An 11,624-nucleotide genomic window follows, 5' to 3' on the forward strand; every position below is an offset into this window, starting at 1 on the left:
ATAGATACAGCGAACAGATTGGTGGTTACCAGAGGACAAGGAGTTGAGGGGAGGTCGAAAGTGGTAAAGGAGCACATGTGTACAGTGACAGATGGCAACTAGACTTTTGGTGGTGAACATGAGTTAGTCTATACAGAAGTTGAAACATAATGATATACACCTGGAATTTATATGTTATAACCCAATTTTACCTCAATAAAATAAATAAATACAATTTTATTTGTCAATTATAACTCAGTAAATCTGCTGAGGAGGGGAAATGGCTCACCTGATTAGGTCAGGCTCACCTGGATAGTCTCCCTTTTGATTAACTCAAAGTCAACTGTAACCTAATCAAGGAAAGGGTTATGCCATCATATTCACAGATTCCTCCCACCCTCAAGGCTAAGGGATTATATAATGCATATACACCAGGGCACAGGAATCTTGGAGGTCATCTTAGAATTCTGCCTATCACAGGAGCTATTGAGGATTTAGGCAGGGGAGTAACATGATAAATTTTGTTTTTCAAAGAGATAAAAATCCCTGCCACCAAAGCTATGTCTGGCTGCCTACAGCTCCATCCCTATTCTGCATAAAATATTGGCTAATTGCCAAAGAAAAGTACAATAAACTCTTCTCATTTTATCAGGACTGGAAAAATTGGACAATATCTGACAAAAGCCATGTGAGCTACTGTCCTACCACCAAAAGTGGTTGATTGCAATCAAACTCTTTAAATCTAGCTTTACATTTAGTTCACTTTATAGAATAGAGGGCAAGAAATTGCAGAATGTACATCTTCTGTCTCATTAGGAGGTTCAGGAAATACCCAGGTGTATAGCTTCTCCACCCCTGCCAATGTAGGAGGTGTTCATAGCTGTTTGGGATGAGGTCAAGATGTGCATGGTTCATTTGGACACAAAGAAGCTGCTGCCTTGGTTTCTCACTGGTCTTTCATATCATTCCAGTCACACAGGCCCAAGGCCTGCACACTAACTCACAGCTCTCCCAATCCATGGGCAGGCTCACAGATCAGTGCTTTCACAGTAAACTCAACTAATTGCCAGCATTCCACAATTTATCTTATCTCAGTATGTTTCCAAGGAATAATAACTGCTATGAGAAGGTAGATCCAAGGTTATCCTCCTAGGCAAAGCAAGGTCTGTGGGAAGGGATCCAGATCTGATATTAACATTCTCTTTACATTACCAGTTAGGAAAAACTGGACTTCCATCCACAAGACTGAAGAAAGACTAATCACCAGACATGAAGACCATCCAGATGGGGACAAAACTGGGCTTTTAGAGCAAAGAGATCCCAGAAATACAGTTACAATTACAAACACAAGAAAGCTTAAAAACAAAACTTCTAATTTATATTCTTAGGGATATTTAAGAGAGAACGTTAATAAAATAAGGGGAGTGACTCATTAAAAAGGCAACCTGAAAATAAGAAACTTCTGAGAAATTAATTTACTTTTCTGCAATCTAAAAAGCAATGACAGCCAAAATAGAATTAGCTAAAGACATCTTCAGGAATTCTCTCAAAACTCAGAGGAAAAAATAAAAGAGACAGAAAGTATAAAATAGAAGATAAGAAATATGTTGGCTAGAGCCAAGAGAGTTAATATGCATCCATAAATGCTCTCTGAATAGCAGAACTACCTACTTAAAATCAAGTTAATCAAATCACTCCATAAGGCACAAAGTGAATGTTTGCAGATGCAGAAAATTTTGTACTAAAATATATACAAATTACTCTGGTGCACAGATGAATATCACAAGGCACAAGCGGAAGCAATGAAAAGCTACCAGTAAAGGTATTGTTTCCAATACCATAACGATTCTCTCCACATCCGTTGGTATTCGCTGTATTCTAATCAAAGTTAGAAAGTAGAGTGACAGCAAGAGCACAGAGTTTGTCCATAAAAGCAGGACTAGTAATTTGGAACAGAAAGTAAAAATATTAGAGAATTGGGAATAGGACTCTCTTCCTTTACTGTTAATTCAATTTGGTTGTTTCAGTGGTCAAATTATTTTGGAAGGATAGTGCATACACACAAAAATGCAAAAGATCCACAAGAATGGCTTAACAGGCAGACAACAATAAATGCTGGTGAGGAGGTGAAGCACCAGAACACTCATACTTTGCTAGTGAAACTGTGAACTGGTAGAACCATTTTGGAGAACTGTTTGGCAGTTTCTTATAAAGCTAAAATCTACCCACCCTATGACCCAGCAGTTTCACTCCTGGAGGTTTACCTGAGAGAAATGAAAGCATTTGTACGCAAAAATATTTGTACATAAATGTTCACAGAAATTTATTCATAATAGCCAAACCCAGAAAGAAGCTAAATGTCTATCAGCAGTGTAGAATATGACTCAGCAAGAAAAAGGAATGAACTGCTGATATAGCAACAATGAAGCTGAATCTCAAAAACATTTTTTGGAGTGAAATGAGCCAGATACAAAGAAATCCATACTGTATGATTCCATTTATAAAGTACAGGAACACGGAAAACGAATCCATAACAACAAAAGTCGGAAAGCGGTAGCTTGAGGTGGGGGGGATGGGAGGCTAGGAAATAAGGGAACTTTCTGAGGTGATGGAAATGTTCTATATCTTGTTTTAGTGATGGTTACATAGGTATATACAAATGTCAAGACTCATTTAACTGAACACTTTTGATCTGTACATTTTATTGTATGTAGAAAGAAAAGCATATGAAAGGACGTGTATTTTTTAAATTCACGTTGACAGAGAAGCAGCCCTCAGATGTAATAAATGAATTAGAAAATTTACTAATATTGTTGATACAGAATGCATTTTTTACATGTGTACCACTTAGTCTAGTGATAATTCAAGCAAAGTTTGTTTAGAGATAAAAAGGAAAAACTTCAGAGATATAAAGGAAAAGTAGAGTATGAAGGCAGAGGTTTTACTAGTCACAGTTAGTTTAATAGATTCAAAACTTGCAAACCATTTACATAATATAAAAATGAGTAATGGATCACTTAATAAAATAAAATCTATAAAAATGTGTGATAAGAAAACCTACATACAGAAGTGATTTAAAAATACTGAAAAGGTGTTATAACTGCACCAAAAATCTTTAACATAAATAATTCTGGATTGTTTTTGAAGAGGAAATACCAGATAGTACATAGATATCTAAAGAGAAAAAATAATGACATGTTGTAAAGCTGTAAGAAACAAAATGTACAAATATTTTATTTGCCAAGGGCTAATGAAATAGTAGGTTATAAATTACATTAATCATCTGAAAAATTCCTGTGCATTTCAAAGCCTTAAAAAGATGGAAATATATATATTTTCAACTTACGCAAAATTGAGTTCTTCAAGACCTTACAGAATGAAATAATTACAGAGAAAAGAGGAGAAACTATAAAGGAAAAAAGAAATGCAAGAAGAGAGGGAGAAAGAAAGGAGGGAGGGAGGGAGAAAATGAAGAAAGGTAGAGTAGAAAGGAATTTCTCTGTGCTAAAGGAAGACTAGAATCTCAGGACAAAAGGATTCACTAAACTTGGCTGGAACAGGAAACTAAGAGACAGGGTGGTTGAAGCAAAATGGCTAAAGGGGAGATTTACACAAAATGAGTTGGAGAAGTAAGCACAGATGTTATGGCAGCTACTTTGCAATACCTAACACAACCTCCATTCCCAACCCCCTTCTCCTTTGCCTCCCTCCAATACAGAGGTGGAGATGCTGTGTACGCATCTTCCCAGCCTTTCTTGAACCTGAGTCTTTAAGAGGTGGCCATGTGGCATAGTTCTGGCCAAGGAGACATAAGCAGAAGTGTTTGCTTCCTTGATAAAAAGACAGATAGGCTGATGCTCCCCTTCCATCTTCTTCTGCCATGACCTCAAATGTGCTGCCTGGTACCACTGCAGCCATTTTGCAACCATGAAGTGACAAGCCAAAATGCTAAGGTTGTCAGATAAAAGATAGAAAGCATGTGGCTCCTCGATGACATTGTTGAGCCCCTCATTAGCCTTGGACTGCCAGCCTCTAGGCATTCTGTTTCCTGAGACAAACTCCTAAGAACCTCTATTTATTTAACTGACTTGTCGACATACATTCTGCTTCATGCAGCAAAAGCACTCCTAACTGATACAACCTTGTAGGCCGTATTAAGGAGCTTGAAATTTATTCAAGTGCAGTGGGAAGCAATTAGGACTTTTAAGCAAGGAAATGGAATGATCCAATGTGCATATTCTGACTGCTGTGTGGAGAACAAGTTGGAGAGAAACAAGAATGGAAGCAAAAAGTCAAGTGAAGATACAATTGCATTAGTCTAGGTCAGAAAGGATGGTAGCTTGGGCTAGGATGGTGGTAGTGGAGATGGAGAGAGGTAGATGGACTCAATAAATATTTTGGAAGTAGAAATGGCAATACTTATGAAGGGAGAAAGAAGGGGAGTGTAATCCAGGATGTGCCTGACCAACCGAGTGCATGATGATGCCTTTGAGAAAAGTAGGAAAGACTGATGGGGGAGAAAGGTTAGGGGATGAAGAGCTCAGTTTTGGACATGTTAAGGTTGTGATGTCTGTGATAATATCCAAGCCAAGTAGGTATGTCAGTATATAAGTCTGGAGCTCAAAGGAGAGGTCTGGGCTGGACATATAAATTTGAGAATAATCAACATGGAGAAGGGATGATGTCACCTAGAGTAAGAGTGTTGAGAGAGAAGAGGGATCAGGACTAGGCCCTGGGGCACTGCCAAATTTAGAGATTGGGCAGAAACATAGTAGAACTGGTGGACAATATCCAGAACTAATTTGAGGTTTATAAGATAAACTTCCTGAAACCAGTCTGCCCATTGTGTGGGTTTTTCCCTCCAGCTGTGTTAAAGTACTTAAGAGTAGACAGGGAGAAAGTGAACAATGATTTTATCTCAAGTTGGAGTTTTACTAGTGTAACAGGATATTTGACTGGGACTCTTTCTGCCTTGGTTTTAACTAAGGAACAAATACAATAAATATCAAGATACCGAAGTGAGTATGAGATAGATTCTCCCCTTCAGCATCCCCTGTGTGAAATGAAAGAACAGCTGACAAGTGGAGAGGAGATGAACTGGAAAAGAATAGAAGGGAAAAAGAGCATGGCCACTCCCCACACTGCCAGATTCAAGCCCAAAAACAGATCTGAGCTGATAAAGTGAAGAAGAAAACAATCCTTATATGATTAAATTTGCCCAAGAGGACCTAATCTAATTTGTGCAGCCAGACTTCAGACTATTAAGTTTTTGCAGACATTACTTATCACATGTTTTTGAGGTCTAGGTTTTATCAAACAGTATTAATAAACTAAAGTATCAAGGACAAAATCAGGTTAGTAGGCCTTTGTGGTTTTAAAATCCCACCTCTCAGAGAATAGTGATGGAGAAGAAGAAAAGGGGCTTCTGAGCTGCTGGAAATGTTCTATTTCTTGATCTGGATGCTGAGTACCTGGGTGTGTTCAGTTTCTGAAAATTCAGTGAGATGTAAACTTATGATATGTACACTTTTCTATATATATGTTATGATTGAGTGAAACATTTTTAAAAAGTGATTAAAATCTCAGCCTCACTCCTGTCTGTTCCCATTCTTCCTTGAGAGGTATTTGGCAAAAATATGGAGAGCCTTACCAACAGGCAGAATCTCTAACCTTGGGCCTTTCTGGAAATGTGTCCAAAGGGAATTACCAGATGCTTGAGGAAAGATTCACATGTAGTGATATGTTTGCTGGGAAATACTCTAAATGCCCAACAATGGGGAATCAAAAAATAAATTATGGGCTTCTAGTTTCCAATCCAGCATATAGAAGCTTAGAAGTCATCACTCCTGCCCTCACAACAAGAAAAAAGCTGAACAAACTAAAAATCAACAATTCTTCTTAGGTCCATCAGAGAATTGAGGTCATAGGGCAAACTACTGCCCCAAAGATTGGAGAGAGAAACAAGTGGATACAGAGAATCACAACTTACCAGAGCAGAAGCCCAAGAGCAGAGATCTACAAGTTCCAAGTTCCGTTTACACAGTCCATCTTTCAGCAAGAAATTACAAAGCATAGTAAATGCACACGCGCGCACGCGCACACACACACACACACACAGAGTTTGAAGAGACAGAGCAAGCATTAGAACCAGACTCTAACATGGCAGATATGTCAGGATTATCAGACAAGTAATTTAAAACAACTGTTTAATATGCGAAGGGTTCTAATTGAAAAAGTGGACAACATACAAGAACAGAAGGGTAATATGAGCAGAGAGAAGGAAACTCTAAGAAAGAATCAAAAGGAAATGCTAGAAATTTAAAACATTGTAACAGAAATGAAGAATGCCTTTGATGGGCTCATCAATACACTGGACACAGCTTGAATAAATGTCAATAGAAATTTCCAAAACTGAAATATAAAGACAAGAAAGAATGAAAAAGACAGAACAGAGTATCCAAAAATTGTGGGACAATTATAAAAGGTATAACGTGTGTAATGGGAATAAGCAAGAATAGAGTGGGATAAAATATTTAAATGTTGAAAGAAAAAAGCACAAACATAGAATTCTATATACAGCAAAAGTATCCTTCCAAAGTGAAGGTGAAATAAAGACTTTCTCAAACAAACAAAAATTGAGGGAATTTGTTGCTAGTAGACCTGGCTTGCAAGAAATGTTAAAAGAAATACTTCAAAAAGAAGGAAAATGATATAGGTTAGAAACTCAGATGTACATAAAGAAAGGAAAGCATTAGAGAAGGAATAAATGAAGGTAAAAGAAAATATTTTATTTTTCTTATACTTAATTGATCTAACAGATAACAGTTTGTTCACGTGATTATAGCTTATAGATAAGTTAAATGAATGACAACAATTTTAGGAACCAGAGGGAGAAATCTGGAATTCCTGAGCATCAAAATACATAAGGGAAAAACTGATAGAACTGCAAGGAGAAATAGATGAATCCATTATTATGGTTGGAGACTTCAACCCCCCTCTATCAGCAATTGACGGATCCAGCCAGGCAGAAAATCATTAAAGACATAGTTGAACTGAACAGCATCATCAACTGGTGGATCAAATTGACATCTATAGAATACTTCATCCAACAACAGCAGAATACATATTCTTCTTAAGCTCACATGGAAATTCACCAAGATTGACCATATTCTCATCCATAAAATATACCTTAACAAATTTAAAAGAATAGAAATCATAAAAAGCATGCTTTCACACCACGATGGAATTACACTTAAAAATCAATAACAGAAAGATCACTAGAAAACTCAAATACTTGGAGATTAAACATCACACTTCTAAATAACAGACTAAAGAAGTCTCAAGATAAATTAAACATTTTGAACTGAATGAAAATATAACTTATCAAAATCTGTGGGATGCAGCAAAAGCTGTGCTTAAAGGGAATTTTCAGCATTGAATGCACACCTTAGGAAAGAAGAAAAATCTAAAATTAATAATCTAAGCTTCCACCTTAGGAAACTGGAAAAAGAAGAGCAAATTAAATCAAAAGTAAGCAGAAGAAAAGAAATAATAAAAATTAGAGCAGAAATCAATGAAATTGAAACCAGGAAGTCAATAGAGAAAACCAACAAAACCAAAACTTGTTCGTTGAAAAGATCAATAAAATTGATAAACCTCTAGCCAAGTTAACTAAGGAAAAAAGAGAACACAAATTACTAGTATCAGAAATGAAAGAGGGGGGCCGGCTCCGTGGCTTAGCGGTTAAGTGCGCGCGCTCTGATGCTGGTGGCGCGGGTTCGGATCCCGGGCGCGCCCCGAGGCACCACTTCTCCGTCCAACGCAAGGCCGAGTCCCACATACAGCAACTAGAAGGATGTGAACCTATGACATACAACTATCTACTGCGGCTTTGGGGGGAAAAAAATGAATAAATAAAATCTTTAAAAAAAAAAAAAAAAAAGAAATGAAAGAGGGGCCATCACTACTTATCCTGTGGACATTAAGAGGATAATAAAGGAATATTATGAAGAATTCTATGCCCAGAAATTGGATAACCTAGATGAAATGGACCAATTTCTTAAGACACAATCTACTAAACTCACACAAGGAGAGTTAGGTCATCTGAATAGTACTATGTCTATTAAAGAAATTAAAGTAATAATTAATAACCTTCCCAAAAAAACCACTGGTCCAGATAAGTTCACTTGTGAATTCTACCAAACATTTAAGGAAGAAATTATACAAATTCTCTACAATCTCTTCTGGAAAATAGAAGCAAAGGAATACTTCTTAACTCATTCTATCAGGCCAGCATCATCCTAATCGCAAAACCAGATAAAGAAATGGAAAACTACAGATCAATATTTCTCATGAACATAGATGCAAAAGTCATCAACGAAATATTAGCAAATCAAATCCAACAATGTATAAAAAGAATTATACACCATGACCAAGTGAGATTTATTCTAGTTATGTAAGGATGGTTCAACAGAACCAGAAAAAGCAGTTGACAAAACCAACACTCATTTATGATAAAAACTCTCATCAAGCTAGGAAGAGAGGGGAACTTCCTCAACTTGTTAAAGAACATCTACAAAAAACCTACAGCCAACATCATACTTAATGGTGAGAAACTAGATGCTTTCATGATAAGATCAGGAACAAGACTCTCTCAGGAATGTCTGCTCTCATCATTCCTATTCAGCATCATGCTGGAAGTCCTGGATAATGCACTAATATCAGACCGGGAAATAAGAGATATACAGATTGGGAAAAAAGAAATAAAACTGTCTTTATCCACAGATGATAGGATTATCTATGTAGAAAGTCCCAAAGAATCAGCCAACAAACTCCTGGAACTAATAAGTGATTGTAACAAGGTTGCAAGAGACAAGGTTAATATACAACAGTCAATTGCTTTCTTATATACCAGCAATGAACAATTAGAATTTGAAGTTAAAAATGCAATACCATTCAGGAGAGTGAGAAGACAAGCCACAGACCAGGAGAAAATATTTGCAAAAGACATATCAGATAAAGGACTGGTATCCAAAACATACAAAGAACTCTTAAAACTCAACAGCAAAAAAGTAAACAACCCAATTTAAAAATGGGCCAAAGATCTTAACAGACACTCCACCAAAAAAGATATACAGATGGCAAAGAAACATATGAAAAGATGCCCCACAGCACATGTCACCAGGAAATGCAAATTACAACAATGAGATAGCACTATACACCTATTAGAATGGCCAAAATCCAGAACACTGACAACCCCAAGTGCTGGTGAAGATGTGGAGCAACAGAAACTCTCATTCATTGCTGGTAGAAATGCAAAATGGTACAGCCACTCTAGACAGTTTGGCAGTTTCTTCCAAAACTAAACATGCTCTTACCATATAATCCAGTAATCGTGCTCCTTGGTATTTACCAAAAGTCATTAAAAACTTATGTCCAACACAAAAACTTGCACACAGATGTTTATGGAAGTTCTACTTATAACTGCTAAAACTTGGAAGCAACCAAGCTGTCCTTCAGTAGGTGAATGGATAAACTGTGGTACATCCAGACACTGGAATATTATTCAGCAATGAAAAGAAAGGAACTATCAAGCCATGAAAAGACACAGAGGAACCTTAAATGCATATTGCTAAAGTGAAAGAAGCCAATCTGAAAAGGCTACATATTGTATGATTGCAACTGTGACATTCTGAAAAAGGCAAAACTATGAAGATAGTAAAATGATCAAAGCTGCCAGGGTTGGAGGGGAGGTTGCCAAGGTTCCCAGGAATAGGTGGATCACAGGGTACTTTTAGGACAATGAAACTATTCTGTATGATACTGTAATGATGGATACATGTCATTAGACATTTGTCAAAACCCATAAAATGTACAACAATGAGAGTAAACCCTAATGTAAATGTGGACTTTAGTTATTAATAATGTATCAATATTGGCTCATCATTGTAATAAATGTACCACACTAATTCAAGATGTTAATAATAGGGGAAGGGGGCAGGGAGAACATGGGTGAGGGGTATGTGGGAATTGTCCTTTACACTCAGTTTTTCTGTAAACCTAAAATTGCTCAAAAAAATAACACCTATTTATTTGTTTGAAAAGTTTACTTTAAAAAAATAGTGTTTAAGCCATACTGAAACCATGAAAGTATGAAGCCATGAAAAATCATATTGTAGAATATGTGATATGCTGGAAAATGCTTAAGATGGTGTAACCACAGGCCCATTTAGAGCCAGTTCGAACAGACCCCCATCTCTTATCAACAAAGTGATTAAGGATTGTCTTTCATAAAAACTGCAAAGTCACGTAGCCAGGGCATGTGCAAGGGAAGAAATCATGACCTGAAACGACCTCGGAACCAAAGATCTTCCTTCTACGGAACCCAAGGACCGGGCCATGACCGGAACTTGAAAGCCAGACTCTTATCAGAAGTGAGGGGTCCCTCATTCAGGAAGATCTGGTGTTGAAATTCCTTCCCAACTTCATCATAAATGTTTAGAACCTCATCATAAATGTTTAAAACCTTACCATAAATACCTGAATCCCACCAATCAAAACTTGTCCCACCAGCATTTCCGCGTGCCAACCTGTTCTCCCTAACCTCTTAAATACTGTCCCAAATCCTGAATTGGAGAGACAGATCTGAGGGCACACGCCCCCTGTCTCCCTGGAGGTCGATCTTGCAGAATAAAGCTGATTTCTGCCCTCAAAGGCTGGTGCCATAATTAATTGCCTCGTTTATGTGCATCGGGCAGAGAACCCCAGTTTTGTGGGGTAACAATGGAATTTTGTAAAGATACAAAATGAAATGGTATGATCTGAATTATCCAAAGAAATATAATGCAAAGGAAAAAAATACCTAAGGGTATGGGAGGTAAAGCTACCTGATATACTGCATTTTATGTCTTTAAAAAAAACATGGATAGGAGTGAGGGGTGGATATCTGTTACATTTTGTACTTTTTGGTGTGTTCAAAATATTTCTTAAAAACTGGAAGGAAATATTCTAAAATATTAATAGTGGCAGGTACCTTGGATGATGAGTCAAGTGCTGATTTTTTTTTGTTTTTTTATTCTTATGTTCTATCAGTTATGATTTACCAAACTCATTCTGTTTGCAAGGCCCTTGCTAAGCACTGTATTATTCCATGAGATTAACAGTTAATGGTGCAGGCTTTGCAGTCAGACAGCCTGTATTTCCATTTACCTCCATTATATTTTAGAGGCTTTTTATTTTGGGGAGATTACCTAACCTCTCTCAGCCTCAATTCCATAATCTGTAATCATAGATCTGTTAGGTAATCCTTGCAAAGTGCTCAACACATGGTAAGGGCTTAACTACTATGACGGTATAACGATGACACTCTATGAGGTAGATTCCATTATTATTCACATTTACAGTTGAAGAAATTGAGCTAGAGGCTTGGAGAGATTATGACTCACCCAGGTCACTCATCTAGGAATTTGCCCAGCAGGAATGTAAAGCAAGGCAATTTGAATACAAGAGGCATATTAAATTGTTATATTGTGACTCATAAATGGATAAATAAAATGTGGTATATCCATGTAATGGAATATTACTGGGCAATAAAAAGGAACAATGTACTGGTACATGCTACAACATGGACGCCCCTCAAAAATATT

The sequence above is a fragment of the Ceratotherium simum genome, chromosome 26 (assembly GCF_057802395.1).
Source record: "Ceratotherium simum simum isolate JZ-2026a chromosome 26, ASM5780239v1, whole genome shotgun sequence".
Classification (NCBI taxonomy): Eukaryota; Metazoa; Chordata; class Mammalia; order Perissodactyla; family Rhinocerotidae; genus Ceratotherium; species Ceratotherium simum.